At 39.6% G+C, this 15213-nt stretch overlaps 1 protein-coding gene across 1 annotated transcript in view; it reads left to right on the top strand.

Moving 5' to 3' along the window:
* Positions 1-15213, top strand: part of COBL (cordon-bleu WH2 repeat protein) — a 112399-nt gene that overhangs the window by 77964 nt on the left and 19222 nt on the right.

The following is a 15213-nucleotide window of genomic DNA, read 5'->3' as shown; positions in this document are numbered from 1 at the left end:
TGGAAATAATACCTGTGATTTTGCAGACTTTGAGCCAGAAGTCAGTCCTACTGTAAGGGAGCACAATTACTTTGAATATAGCATAATATTTGCTGGTTACATTAAGTTATGGGACTGGACTCCAGTGAATCAAATAGCCTCATTTCCTTATATTGAGTTTTTTAACTGATTATTTACCTATTTCATAGTGTGGAATAAACCTTAGCTTCACATTTCCCATCCTGACTGAATGTAAAGACATTTCTCTTCTAATTCCCTTGCAGCCCAGCTCTGCAATCCAAGTGGTCTGTGGATAAACTGTGAATGTTTATTCTAAGTGAAACCAAATTCCCTGTTTTCCTCTTCCTTAGTCAAAATAAGAGCAGTTTAACTCTGTGAGCCATACCTTTAATAACTGAGTGGCATCTTAAATGTACTCTCCTGTACTTGAACAGTGGAATATGAAGAAATTGCCACACCCATACAGGCAGAGAGACTTAGGTTTTGTCAGTAACAAGCTGGACAAAACATCTGTGTCCAGCCAAATTGTGTGTGAGAACTTCAGTCCTTGGTATGAATTTGAAGTTGTGCTTGAGTTACACATTATGTATGGGCCAAATCAAACTGGAAGGTTGATGTTTGAAATGGCATTGAAATTTGTAGTGCAAGATCCTACTGATTCAAATGCAGGCAATGCACAGAGAGCTACAGAACGGAAGCTGTTGAAAATTTTTATATTCTCTGTTCCAGGTAGGTGATAATACCCATACCAAAGTGCTTGTCCATCCTTAGAGATGCTCATACTCAGCTTTTCCTATTACCACTTCTAAGTCAGTAAACACTGACTAAAATGCCTGCCTGCTTTCTTCTAAGAAATTGAGAATTCTGGCCATGCACATTCACTTCTGAGTTTTAGGGCCTGAGGGAGCAGAAGGCTGAGAGCAGAGACAGAGTCTCTTTTGTCAGCTCCTTTTGTGGATTCCATAATTGGTTCCTGGCATGGATAAAAGAATTACTTTCCAACCTACTGTACCATAAGCAAAGGTGGGGTGTAATGGAGGACAAAGACCTAAAACAAAAGAAGACCAAGGGAAGAATGAGAAAGGAGGAATATGACTGACAAATGTATTTTTTTCTTTTAAGATTACTGTGATTAATAGATGAAAGTAAAGTTGCTAAATATATGGTGACCTCCCATAAACAGTGAAGGACTGGTAGTGGAGTATCTACTTACTTTTCAGAGCAAACAAACAAAATGACGATTTTTTTCACTTCAAGCACTTAATGAAAATTATTATCGATATCTGATTTTTAAAGGACGTAGGTTGGCATTTTTCTTCTTCTCTCCCATGATTGATTTTTTCTTCATTTTTTTCACTTGACAAGAAGTTAAGAACTAAAGGGGAAAATACTATTTCAGTTTGTAAAAACATGAAAGTTAATGGAGAAATATTTTCAACATTTTTTTCTTAACTAAGTGACAATGTGCAACCAGCTCTATTTATAAGGTTTATCTGTAGGTGTAACAGTAAAGACTTGAATGTAAGAATTTAAGAATTCTTACCATTCTTAAATTACAAGAATTATGAAGAATCTTGTAAGAATTATAAAGACTGTAAGAAAAACTAGTCTACCTGCTTTAAGTTCAAGAACTTTCTTTACTTGACATTTAATCCTAAGAGACGGAGCATTTTGGAAGCTAAACAGACTCTTATACTTGACTTGCTATACAGAAAGCCTCACAGTAAACTACTAAGGTTTTTTGGGTACTCTCAGTCTCTCAGACATGTTAAATCAATGCTCAGGAGTGACAGGATTCTTTTTTACCAGGTAAAACATATCCTGCTTTCTCCCCAAAAAGAGGAAGGATTTTTTTTTTTCCAGAAGAAATCCCATTTCAATTAAGCACAACGTGTGTGAACATTTCATTGATTATTTATAATTTAAAATATACTTTTCTACTTTTAAAACCCTTCTCTGCTTGCCTTCAGAAAATGAGAACAATATGTTGATTAACTGACCAGTCAGTTAAAGAAACTTAGAGGTTTGAATGTCCAAGTTTTCCAAGTGAAAACATTTGTTTTAAAAAAAAAAATCATGCATATACTGTAATTTGCTTGTTTGCTCCACTCCCTTGTGGACATGCCCAGCTTCCTCTGTACCTGGCAGCTTTCCTGTTCTGCATTCATCAAGCTAATCAATGGGATTCAGATGTTCCTTAAATAAAATCATTTGTCTTCAATCTGCTCTTACAAAGGACACAGACTGTAGTAAAAAGGCTTTTTTTCACTTTCAGGGTACATTAAATACATGCCACTGTTCATAATACAAGGCTTTGGCAATGTATCGATTGCATTTTTTACACAAAAAATCCTTGCACAGGGAAACTCCTTGCGGTTTTTCCACAGAGTTAAATTAGTGCGTCTCAGAAAATTAGCAGACTGAAAGCAATGGAGACAGAAGTCTTTAAACTTACATGCTATAATGTGAAGAGTAATAGCAAACCATCAGGTTGATTCTGTGCCAGTCTGATAGGGGCCACTCTAAGGTGAGAGGAGAGTTTTATAATCTTATGCTGAAATTATGAGCAATGAGGAGAATGAAGATAATGTTTGAGCATTACTGTACAAACTGTACTGCACGAAGTGGAACAGTGGCCACTCACACCTGCTAAAAAAATTTCCAAACACAATCCTTGCATGGTGTTTTTAAGAAAATAAAAATTAACTAATTAACTGTTTCTTTGGAGTTTAAAAGAGGAGGTGCTTTTTTTTTTCCTTTTCCTTTTTTATATTTGCTTTTTTTTACATTCTTTTTTAGTTAGGGATGAGAACGGGAAAGAAAGGGGATAATAAAGAGATCATAGTGGATAAAAAGGGAAAAAAATAGATGGAGGAGAAAATCCAGGAAGCTTCACCTTTTTGCTTTTCAAAACCAAAATGGATGTTAAGATTTGGGAATTTTTCCTTTCTTTTTTTTTTCTTCTGTTTTCTTCTTCTCCTCTCTCAGATCCCATCAAGTAATTCCTTAAACATTTCTTTTGGACTTCTGCATTAATGACTCAGTTCTCTGGTAGCTAAAACTGTGCTTCAGTGTTGAAGCTTTGCTATTGTTCATAGCATCCTTCCCTCAGATATCTTTGGTAAATAATAGAGAATGAGCTTTTATATATGGAGAAAGTCTCCTTGCTCTGTCCTTCTACCTCTTTATGAAACTTTGGAACTGAACTTGAGTGTTATCCTTCCTGACTAATTCAGGAGAAGTTGGCAGCCAGTTCAAAAGTTACTGGAGGGTTTCATAGACAGAATTCTAAACGTACAAGAATGTGACTTTCTCAGTCTAATTTCTGTAGGAACTGAGGCTAAAAGGAAAGAAACTCAAAAGACACTTCCAAATTTCCCGTAGGAAAAATGACCTTTTATGCTGATCCTAATTAAGCCCATTAACTCGGGTGAAAAATTCCCCAAAACTAGCTTGTCTGTTTTGAGAGTATGATCATAGTGAATCTTCAAATTCTAGAAATGGCCCTGCTCCAGCAAAGCACTTAAGCATGCTTAATCAGGTACCCCATTATACAGCATGCACATTATTGTTGAATGAACTGTGTAAATGAAAGCCTTAAAATGCTTCACATGAATAAAAATGCAGACAAATTTTCCCTGTGGGGATTCATCCCATGCAGGAGATACCTGCAGCTTTGCATTTTAATCAGTGAGCGGTCCGGTCCTGCTCTGATTGAAGTCAGTGGCAAAACCCAACTGCTGAAGTGGAAGCAAGATCTGATTACTAGCAGTGCAAAATATGAAAGGGGAAAATTAATCCAAGTGGGTGTTCAGATGATGACCTATTTTTTGCATCAGGCTTACTGTTCACTGTAGCACCAGAGATGACACAGCCATTAACATTTCACTATCCACAAATCAGTACAGAGCATAACATCCAGTTACCACTCTTGCATGTTTGAATTTCTTCCTCCTGGTATTTCAAGTTAATAGGGAAGGAGAGCCCCAGGGCAAAGCACGATTGATGAGATAATTGACTTCACAAGAGGACTATGAAAGCGTGGGCCAAATTCAGCTCTGATTTCAGTATTCCCATCTCTGCTCATGTCTGAAATAATCTGATCTAGTCCATCTGCTGTCAAAGAGAAGTGGTGGCATGTCAGCAGAGCTCTTCTGTGAGCACTTTGTTCCCCACCTGTCCAATATTACTCTCCTTGCTAGGCTCCCAGGGAGAGTTTCAGTGTGCACTGCTGAAAAAGATAACCTCATGGCTAGAGCATGAAGTGGAGTTCATGATACCCTGCATTTGATTCTTGCCCCATGCAGTGCTTTCTTGGCTACGTCTGTGTTACTGGAAAAGAAGTCTGTCTCTTGCCATCCTTCTATACAATCAATTGCCTTTATGGGCTTCTGCAGCGTGTCTGTGGCTCTTTGCTGCTAGCATAGCCCCAGGGTTCCTGGCAGTGTTTTAGGTGGTGAGTGTGTTTGGCAGGCACTGTCCTGGCCTCACTGCCCGTGATTTGCCCTCATCCCAGCACTGGAGTCTGGTTTTCAGAGTGCCTAGGAAATGTCCTGTGAAAATGGTACAATCCCCCTGTGGAGAGTATCGCACAAGATCTTCATGGAGGTATTTGGTGTACTCTGGTCCTCAGTTTTGTTCTCTGCAAGAATACTTCTTTCTTCACTGGGCAGTTTCAGAAAGCAAAATAATCTTAGTATGAGACGTGTCCAGGTACTCCAAGCAGTGTCTCTCCAGGTACATGCTTCTATTGATACCATTGGACATCTTAACAGCTGTGAGAAATATGATAAGGGAGTGTGAATGTGCAGTAAAATGTATAATAACTAAACTCAGAAAAGGAGCATGCTTTTCTAGGTAAAAATATTTCTAGAAATGTAAATGCCAAAGTAAACCAATAGCCAAAGTGCATAGAAAAGCCTCTTTTTGTTTGAACTTTGGAGAGAGAAGCAGGTATTCCATTGATCGGGAGGTCCAAGAGGAATCAGTTAATGTACATCAAAACTCTTCAGAGTAGAGCTTTGTGTCTTTATAGCACAGAGGTGTATGAAAATGTTTTCATATCTATATTTGGAGCTAGCTGCTGCTCATCTTCTGTGAAGGTATTTATGTTATTGCTGGTTTGGCTGAAGCATGTTTTGGCCAATTTAATGGAGTTATTTTGTGCTGTCCTAATTGTAAGTTACACAGGTGGCTTGTGCATGAAACATTTAATTTTCTCAGGGCTCTGTCTGACTTCAGATGATACTGTAGATACTATCCGACACAAAGAAGAAGGTCATGTAAGGGAAAATGAAGGATGCACTGATGGGGGAACTGGAGGGCAACATCACAGATCTGAATGGACTGAGGTGCTGTGAAGATGGATAAGAAAAAAATCTACAGGAGTGATGAAATCCCATTTTGTTAACCACCAGCCTGGAGTTTACTCTTAGCTTTTGGTATTAAGCCATTACTGCCTAGTAAGTCTCCATTATTAGGAAGGTACTAAAATTATTTTTTCTCATTTGTGCAGCAGTTCTCAATAGGAGTGCTTATATGCCCAAGGCAAGTATACTTTGTTCCCATAAACAGAAAGCAACTGTTCAGATTTTTTATTTTTATGTGTATAATACCTAATGGCTTCATTAATAGATAGCTTATTACAGATTCACCTGATTCTCCTCCACTCTTCCTAATCTTTAAATCACTTTTAATCAGAAACAAATACACAACTGTGAGTGGAATGGTGTCTCTACAACAGAAAGAGCTGTTAAGTCCCACAAGTGTGTGTGTATGTATGTTTATGTGTGTTTGGTTTAGGGTTGGGTTTTTTGTCTCTTTGCTGAGTTTGCTGGCAGCTAGTCTCTGGGGAAGGAAAGTATAATTACAATGCGAAAGTGTTTTATGTTTTTCTCCTCTGGATTATGCTAGAAATATGAAACTGTAGTAGAGATTTTATGGAATTGTTAACAGACAAACTAAGGAAGAGAATGGATTGATAGAACAGAGTGCACAAGGGGGAAAGATGGTGAAGTTTAAAAAGAAAAATTGAGCAAATGGTCTTTTTTCTGTGGTCTTAAAAATCACCTAATAAAACATTGGTTTATTGCATAGGTGCACTAATAATTTCTGGTTTTAATCGTTTTAATCTCATATGCTTTTCAGGCAATTTTATAGAGTGTGTTCTCTAAGGTGGCGCATGAAAATCACCTTCACAGTCCATTTGTTTGGATTCTGCAGTGTGCTTGAATGGAAGCTGACCACCTCTGTAAAGGATACAGATTGCCAAAATCAATCAGTTAAGACCAATTATTCCCAGAAAAATGTGGAGAGTGGTTTATTTCTTCACCAGGCCCATTATATTGGGCAGTCTCTGGGTTTAGATCTAGATTTTCCTTTCCCGCAAAGGCTTCCAAAGAGCCCCATGACTGATCATGGCGTATTACCAGTGTTACACATGGTGATTGATGAAGTGCAAGTCTGAAGCTACCTATTATATGCTCTTAAATATATTTCCATGTTATCCTGCTCCTCTAACCTACATTGTCTGCTTGTTCATAGTCTTTTTGAACTGCATGGATTAGGCACACTGCCTCTCTCCTCACACTTAAGTAAAGGACCAACTAGAGGCAGGAAAGCACCCTGGGAGTCGTTCTAGCTCGGTGTTAACTTCAGATAGTGAACACCAGGAACTGTTGTGAAAGTCTCCCCATCATACTTTATTGTGTATAAAAGGAAATGAACAACTCACACTGCTGACTCATTTTTTTAAATCTATCTTTCTCCAAGCCAAGTGACAATGTGCTCCAGTTAATCAAGGAAAGATCTACTTTGACACACGATCCTTTCCCTGTCAAAGAGAATTTTGCTCTTCCTGTCGCTTTTGTGACATTTGATCCCTTCGAATAAGGAAGGCTGCTTACTGGCTATGGTGTGGACTTGTCAGAGCCTCGAAACAAAGCTTTTATAAAAAGCAAGGGACTAGTAGGTTCAAGAGAGTGCCAAAAAGGAAAGGATGAAAAGCAGTTTATCAATAGCAGCAGCATTCTAGGTCAAATGGGCTTTGCAGAGGTCAGAGAGACTTCTTCAGTCATTGAAGAAAGGATTGTGGGAAAGAAATGGGGATAATAAAGTCCAGTATGTTAATTTTCTCCAGTCTGAAAATCTGTATTGCATTAGTTCAGAAATTTTCTTTTGTTTGCTTATTTGGCAGGTGGTAAAAATTAAGGTCTTAAATGGCAGAGGGTAGCAGACATTTACTTCAAGTGGTAGTTTCTTCTGAGTCTTTGGAGAGCCAGCAGATAGTCGTACCTAGTGCTGTTCTGAGAGAGACACTTCACAATAATTTTCAGCATAGGTTTAAAAAGAAAATCAAACATTAGTCCACAGATGTTCACAGTTGCTTGTACATAGAAAAAACAGTGGAAGGACTGGGATACTCTTCAGTTCTCACTCCCTGGCTTGATCCTATCTTGTATTGCCTTTGGTGTAGGAAACACCATTGCCAAAAAACCTTTTGTAACGTTACAATACCTTTGTGTTCTCCTATCAAGAGCAGACAGGTTTAACCTCAAGGGAAGTGCTTAGCTACCTCAAATTGGTAAGTCGGGTTAAATCAGTCCACATTGCATTTATTTTTCAACCATAGGAGAGTAGGTCTAGGTAGCTAAGTTAACTGTGATTAGCTTGGGATGAACTGTGGAAATGCTGAAGATTCACAGGGTGTATCTAATAACATTCCATATGTACCTTTCTGATGATATGTCTGGTGAAACATGTCCTTTGTGAGTCTTTTAATTTTTGCTATTGGCTAGCATGTAAAGGAGTGGGATTTACTTCTCTTTGCTGGTTTGTGCAGTAAAAATGACTGCAATTAAAGAACCTGTTGGAAAACATGAGCGTTGAGCGTAAGACTAGGAAGGAGACTGAAAATAACTCATTATGTGAGAACTGGAAGTCACATGCAGGACTGCATGTGTCAGCAGCGTGCCCTTATGATGATGAAGCACTAACCGCAGGCTGGGTTGCACTAGCAAGAGCATAGGCAACAGATCAAGGGAAATGATTACTCCCCTGTACTTGGCTGCCATGAAGCCACATCTGTGTCCATTGTCCAAAAGTGGGTTCAGTTGTGAGTTCTGTAGCACAAGATTGTGACAGACCAGAGCAGAGGCAGCAGAGTCTGGCAGAAGGCATTGAAGAGGTACATGAAGGCAACAGGGCTTGTTCAGCCTGCAGAAGGGAAGGGTAAGGAGAATTTGAATGCTGTCTTGCATCTGAAGGAAAAGGAAGAGAGAGCCAGACTCTTCTCTGAGATTCACTGCAAAAGGCTTAGGCTGCAACAGTGACAAGTTGCAGCTAGAAAAAATTCAATTTGGCATAAAAAAAAGTTCTTTATGGGGAGAAGCATTAAACATTGCCCAAGGAATAATTCATGATTTCTCAGAGAGGCGGAGAAGTCTCCATGCTTGGAGATTTTCAAAACTCTGCTGCTCAAGGCCTGAGCAACCTCATCTAAGCTGGAAGTTAGCCTTGCTTTGAGGAGCACGTTGAATTAGGTGACCTCCAGAGGTTCTTTCCAAATTAAATTTTTCTGTGATTCTGTGACTTAAATGAGCTGAGCTGACATTAAGCTGCTCTACATCCTCATTTTGGAGGAGGGCTGGAGCTGCAGAGCATGGCCTTACCTTCAGTTTCTGCAAGTTACAGGAATTGGGAGAGAAAGAGTGCCTCGGAGCTCAATCTGTTCCCGCACTGCACCCATGCTATTGTTAATGTATAACAGTGGTCATTTATTTTCTCTCTGTTTCTTTTAACAAAAAAAAAAGTATGCATGTAGGCTCAAATATGCTAAGCAGCATATTGGATTAAAACAGTCTTAATTGCGATAAATAGAGAGATATAGAAAGAAGTCCTCCCATTCTGTCATGTGCTTTAACTGTTCACTGGTTTTTGACAACTATCTCTACATACAAGTTTTTGTTTCAATGAGCAAAATGAGTAAAATGTAATGAGAACACATTGTACCTGTGTGAAAACTCTTAAGCTAATCCTGTGTTGTCCATTTTCATAATTGCTGTTAATCATTGCCATAATAAATGTTTTCTTTTCCCATTTCTTCCACCAGCCTTCTTCCAAGTGTGTGAAAAAATGTACACTTTTTTAATACTGGTCTTTTGTGGTGGTCTAACTTTTTACTGCCAATACAAATAATTAGAGCAGTGTTTCTTTCTCTTGCTAGAAGTTTTAAGTACTGTCAGTGAAATAATTATGTTGTAGTTTGGGGATCATTATAAGAATTAATATTCTTTAACATCATGAAGTATGTAATATTTTTTACAACTTCATTGTAATAGACCATTTGAAGTACAGCAAAGCAATTTTAGTCCATGAAAGTTTTTTGGCAGTGGAACAAGTGATGAAAGAAATTGGAAAATAATTACCAACCTCTTAGTAAGAGCTCAGAGGAATTAGAGGAACTCTGCATCTCTAAAACCATTACAAAGTTCAGATTACTCACCATATAGGGGTTAATTCAACTGTTTCCTCTTTAAAAATGCTTTTGGATATACTGTTTCTGTCATTATCGAATGTGACAGTAATCCACCAGCAGCGCTGTAAAACCAGAAGGTCACCGCACTTAGTGAACAGTTGTAGTTTGACAAGACTTACGCCCTGTGCCCAGTGGATTCAGAGTGAGCGATGGCTTGGGCCTTGGTGACTGATTTTGTAAGTCTGAGTAGGATATGCATCTTTTGAACACTTAGGGCTGATTCTAATCGCATTCGAAGTCGGTGGTGGTTATTTTCATAGTAGAAATCAAAGTTAGTATTTTACCCATGGTAGTCTTCACCTATTGAATTAAATCTTCATTTCTGAAAAGTGCTGATTAGCATTTAAACCAGGTGAGGTTTATCTGTCTTCCCATCATTGGCATTCTGTATGAGTAATGTGTACATATATGCGCTATCAAACTGCAGGAGTGGAGATATGACTCCTCTAAACTCGGAGTTCAGTGTTTTCCTAATTACTTACAGCCTATTGAGATTAAAGCAACAAGATCTCTTTTGTGTTAAACAAGAAGCTCACATTCTTTACTGATGAGCTACTCTCTTCTTTCCCTCTTCATGATCACCGGCAACATTCTTGCAAACAGACCGTCCTGGTCCCTCCCCCAAAGAAAGCCTTTCTAACTTGTGGTTGACCTAATTGTGCACCAACAGTGCCGCCGCTAAGCAGGGGTGGTCCCTGGTATGGCATTCGCTTGGGCTTTGCGCAGGCTGGGACCTGGAGCAGGACGCAGGTAAGCAGCAGTGCACAGCATTGAGGGACACTCTCTAATTTTACTTGGGGATGAGATGTCCCACAGAGATTTCAGTATGACTTGGAGACCACGGGCCAAGTTCTACACCCCTTTCAATATCACACCCCACCTGAAGCCGGTGAATGGGGTCACATGTTACTGAAAAAAAGATCTTGGTGGTGTTATATATTTGGAAACGCAGACAGTCTTCTGAGGTATTGCAGTATTTCAGTAATATATTATCACTGGCAATTGTTATTTGTGTGTCCAATCCTGGAGTACTTGCTGAATATTCTGTCTTAACCTGATGTGTCTACATCAGGTCTTGAAGATCAGAGCCGGTATTGGTATCTTTTTAGTGTCATGACAGAGAAGGGAGAAACAAATGTTGAGATTTTTCTTTATTCGATCAACAAATAACCTTAGTAGCTGCCGTCATTGTGATCACGCTGTGCTTAGTGTGTGGTCATTTTCTGCATGTGCACTCCCTCTGAGAAAAAATACGCAAAAATCACAAGGCAGAATCACATCTACTACTGCGCATTACCCAGTGCTCTCTGTGGAATTAGAAAGTTCTAAAAGATATTTTCTAACTCCTGGAGTCCAGACCACTCAGTAAAGTTGAGGTAAGCTTTTTTCATGTCATGTATCATTACCCAGTAATGCCCATCAATCTGCAGTTTGCACCAGTGGAGACTTAATCAAGCGTGTAGAAGGAAGAATAGATTCTTACTTAATCATCCAAGGATGGCTCAATTTTACAACAGGGGTATTTTAGAATCATAGAATCATGGAATGGTTTGGGTTGGAAGGGACCTTAAAGATAATCTAGTTCCAGCCCCTCTGCCATGGGCAGCAACACCTTCCTCTACACCTGGTTGTCCAAAGCCACATCCAACCTGGCCTTGAATACTTCCAGGGGTGGGGCAACTACAACCTCTCTGAGCAACCTGTTCCAGTGCCTCATCACCCTCATAGTGAACAATTTCTTCCTTATATCTAATCTAAATTTACCATCCTTCAGTTTAAAGCCATTACCCCTTGTCCTATCACTATATGTCTTGCTTTCTTTTAGAACCCTTTCAGGTACTGGAAGGCTGCAACAAGGTGTCCCTGGAGCCTTCTCCAGGCTGAACAACCCCAATTCTCTCAGCCTTTCTTCAAAGGGGAGGTGCTCCAGCCCTCTGATCATCTTCATGGCCCTCTGCTGGACTTGCTCCAACAGGTCCATGTCTTTCCTGTGCTGAAGGCCCCAGAGCTGGATGCAGAACTGCAGGTGGGTTCTCACCAGAGCAGAGTAGAGGGGCAGAATCACCTCCCTCAACCTGCTGTTCATGCTTCTTTTGATGCAGCTCTGGATATGGTTGGCTTTCTGGGCTGCAGGCATGCATTGCTGGGTCATGTTGAGCTTTTCATCAACCAACACCCCCAAGTCCTTCTTCTCAGGGCTGCTCTGAACCCATTTTCCACCCAGCCTGTGTTTGTGGTTGGGATTGCCCCAACCCATGTGTAGTACCTTGCACTTGGCCTTGTCAAACTTAATGAGCTTCGCACGGGCCCACCTCTCAAACCTGTCAAGGTCCCTCTGGATGGCATCCCTTCTTTCCAGCGTGTTGACTGCACCACACAGGTTGGTGTTATTGGCAGTCTTGCTGAGGGTGCACTCAATCCCACTGTCCATATTGCCAACAAAGGTGTTAAACAGCACCGATCCCAGTACCAACCCCTGAGGAATGCCACTCATCACTGGTCTCCACTTGGACATTTAGCCATTGACCACAACTCTTTGAGTGCAACCATCCAGCCAATTCTGTATCCTCCGAGTGGTCCATCCATCAAATCCATGTCTCTCCAGTTTAGACACAAGGATGTCGTGCAGGACAGTGTCAGATGCTTTGCACAAGTCCAGGTAGATGATGTCAGTTGCTCTTCCCTTATCTACCAACACTGTAACCCTCTTGTAGAAGGACACCAAATTTGTCAGGCACGATTTGCCCTTATTGAAGCCACGCTGGCTGCCACCAGTCACCTCCTTATTTTCCATATGCCTTAGCAATAGTTGCCAGGAGGATCTGCTCCATGACCTTGCCGGGCACAGAGGTGAGACTGACTGGCCTGTAGCTCTCCAGGTCTTCCTTTTTTCCCTTTTTAAAAGGCTGAGGGTTCCCCTTTTCCAGTGCTTTTGTAGTGCTGCTCTTAGCTGAAACAAGGTTAACGTGACGCAGAACCATAGAGTCGTGTTTTATGTGTGTGCTTTCATGTTGAGACGAGTAGTAGTGGCAATGAAAATGGTTTGCCTCAGCCAGCAGCTCTGTTCACAGCCATGTGTTAACGGTGTTAAATGGATGTTCTCAGTACAGATAAAAGGTTAGGGAAATGCTTTGACAAACTGATAGGCTTGAAGAAAGGGGGACATTTTGGTTTTGCTTGATCACAGGGACTTTTCATCATTGAATAGAAAGTTGTCTTTCTGTAGTTCTGTGCTTCAGGACAAAACTGCTGTTGAATGAGGAGGTTCTTACGCTGGACTGGATGATTCAGCTGCTGAGATCCAGACATAACAGATAGTGGTCAATTTGCACATGGACCCTGATAATTGTTTTTTGTTTTGTTTTTCAATATATGGGAAGAACAGGCTGGGGGATGGAGATCCTGCCATAGAGCAGCTTGCTGAATCACATTAGAGAAAGACTCAAGTAGTGTTAACTATAGTAGGCAAGTAGGGCTGTGTGACCAAAAGGATCTAAATCCCTGAGCAGAAAGATGCAGGAAATAGTTGCAGGCAGGCGAGAAGAGGATGAGGAAATGAGAGAGACAGCTAGGGAGGAAAAGCCTGCCATCCTCATGTCAGGAACTGGAAGTAGGTACTTGGTTATAAATTACTATGCCAGCTATAGGGTGGAGGCTGGTTTTATAAATTTATTCATTTATGGCATCCTGGTGACAATAGATGCGGCCTGTGTTATATAGAGTTCTCTTTGCATCAAGGTATACTGCATTGTGCATTACTTCAAAATCTTCCTGTGTGCTTCCACTCTTCCACTTCCACTCTTTAAGTTGATTTCTTTGCTGTCCTACTTTGTTCTGTTTTTAACATATTGTATCTTTTACTAATGCTTTGGTGGTGGGTTGTTACTGGGATTTTTTGTTTATTTGAAAGCCAAGCAGGCCATAGACTCTTACCTGTTTGTTTACTGTCTATTTTTGTGGGGTTTTGTTATTTGGTGTTTAATGTCAAATTATTCATATCTTTCCTTGACGTTGGTGTTTTCCTAACTGTAGTTCTGTCATGAGCATACTCTAATCCATTCAGTGACACATACTTAGTTCCTGCAATTGCCATTTTTAGATGGAACAATTTCAAGTATTATATCTGGAACCTAGAGCTACTGTTACAGAAAATAAGGTCAAAAAAATAAAGTAACATTACTTCCAAAGTCACAATAGAGTCTTTGGATCATCTTCCATCATTAATATCAATGCTTGACAGCACTTACAACTTTAATCATGATTTGTAACCCTCTGAATTTTATTGCTTCTGCTGTCAGAAAACAATTTCAGTCCTTAATGGCACCTTGTAACCTCAGTCAAGGAGAATGTTGGTTTGATTTTTATTTTAGTTTTATGCAAAGCTTCACTGCTAAGATACACCCTTACAAAATTATTTCTATGACATTTTTTAACACAGTTGTTTTCAGTTTTCTGACTAAAAGAAAATACTTTTGTGTATACAATGTGATACAGAAGTAGTTCTCTCCATTGATCATTTTTCTTGACTTGTAGCTTCATGTATGCTTCAAAAAGTTGTAGATTCTGACCCTAAAAAACAGTGAAGCGTATGTTTAATCTTAGTCACACTTGTAGACCTAGGACTTCTCATATAATTAAAATCCACCACAAGTGTCTGCAGGATCAGACCATAAACCATTATTTAATCTTCCTTTTGCTTTCTGAGGTTGAAGAAGAGAATGGAGCACACTTATAATTCCAAATTAAACATTTAGATTAGTCTTTATTGATTCCTTTTGATCAAAAGAAGTGTTTGGGCTTGATTCTGTCTTCAGTCACTCAATAATTTCAGTCACTGAAATTATTGAGTGACTTTAATAATTTCAGTCACTGAAATTATTGACCTTGTTGGGAGTTCCCCTTTAATGGCATATTTGCATGACAGAGTCTAGAGTTGTACATTACTTAAGGTAAATAAAAAAATTGTATTTTTCACCCAAATTAAAGCCGAAACAAATAAAAACCCAGCTGGCCCATAGAAACCAAACTAAAACAGAGTATGAAAAATTGTGCTGTGTCTAATCTTCCCTCAAAATTTGCAACTTATAGTAGAGTTAAACATGCAAAGGACATATCCCTTGATCTCCTGTATAAATGACTTAATGTTGGAAAAGGTTCTGCTTTAAGCATAGTAGTGTCTACTTTTTGGTACACTTACTAGTAGATTTTGTATGCTTTGAAAAAGAGACGATTGTTATTCTCCCACTTAATGCACAGGAAATCGAAGGGTGGTAAAATAAAGTGACACCCAGTGGGCCAGCAGTAGATCTAGTTTACCAGTTTGGTGTCCTGACTGGGAAATGCTGCCCATTTTTACCTGTGTGTAGACTTCTTACTGGAAACGTCATGATCTGTTTGGCACCATGGAAGAGGAATAATGAGATTATGTTGTCAGAAGCAATAACAGGAATGATTTCTTGCACCACATCATTTAAACTTTGATCTAATTCCCCAAGAAACTGTCCCTGGAAAGTTCTTTCTTCATAGCAGTAAGGAAACTGATACGAAAGTTACAAAACCCAAACTCTGCAGGACAGGCGTAGGAAACCACCTTACTAAAAGCAAAGGGGGACAAAATTTTTCTCACTTTTCAAGTAATTTTTATCCTATATACAAATATTGAGCTCCATCCTACTGTT

The sequence above is a fragment of the Phaethon lepturus genome, unplaced genomic scaffold, assembly GCF_000687285.1.
Source record: "Phaethon lepturus isolate BGI_N335 unplaced genomic scaffold, ASM68728v1 scaffold2367, whole genome shotgun sequence".
Lineage (NCBI taxonomy): Eukaryota > Metazoa > Chordata > Aves > Phaethontiformes > Phaethontidae > Phaethon > Phaethon lepturus.
This window is presented reverse-complemented; position numbering and strand designations above follow the sequence as displayed.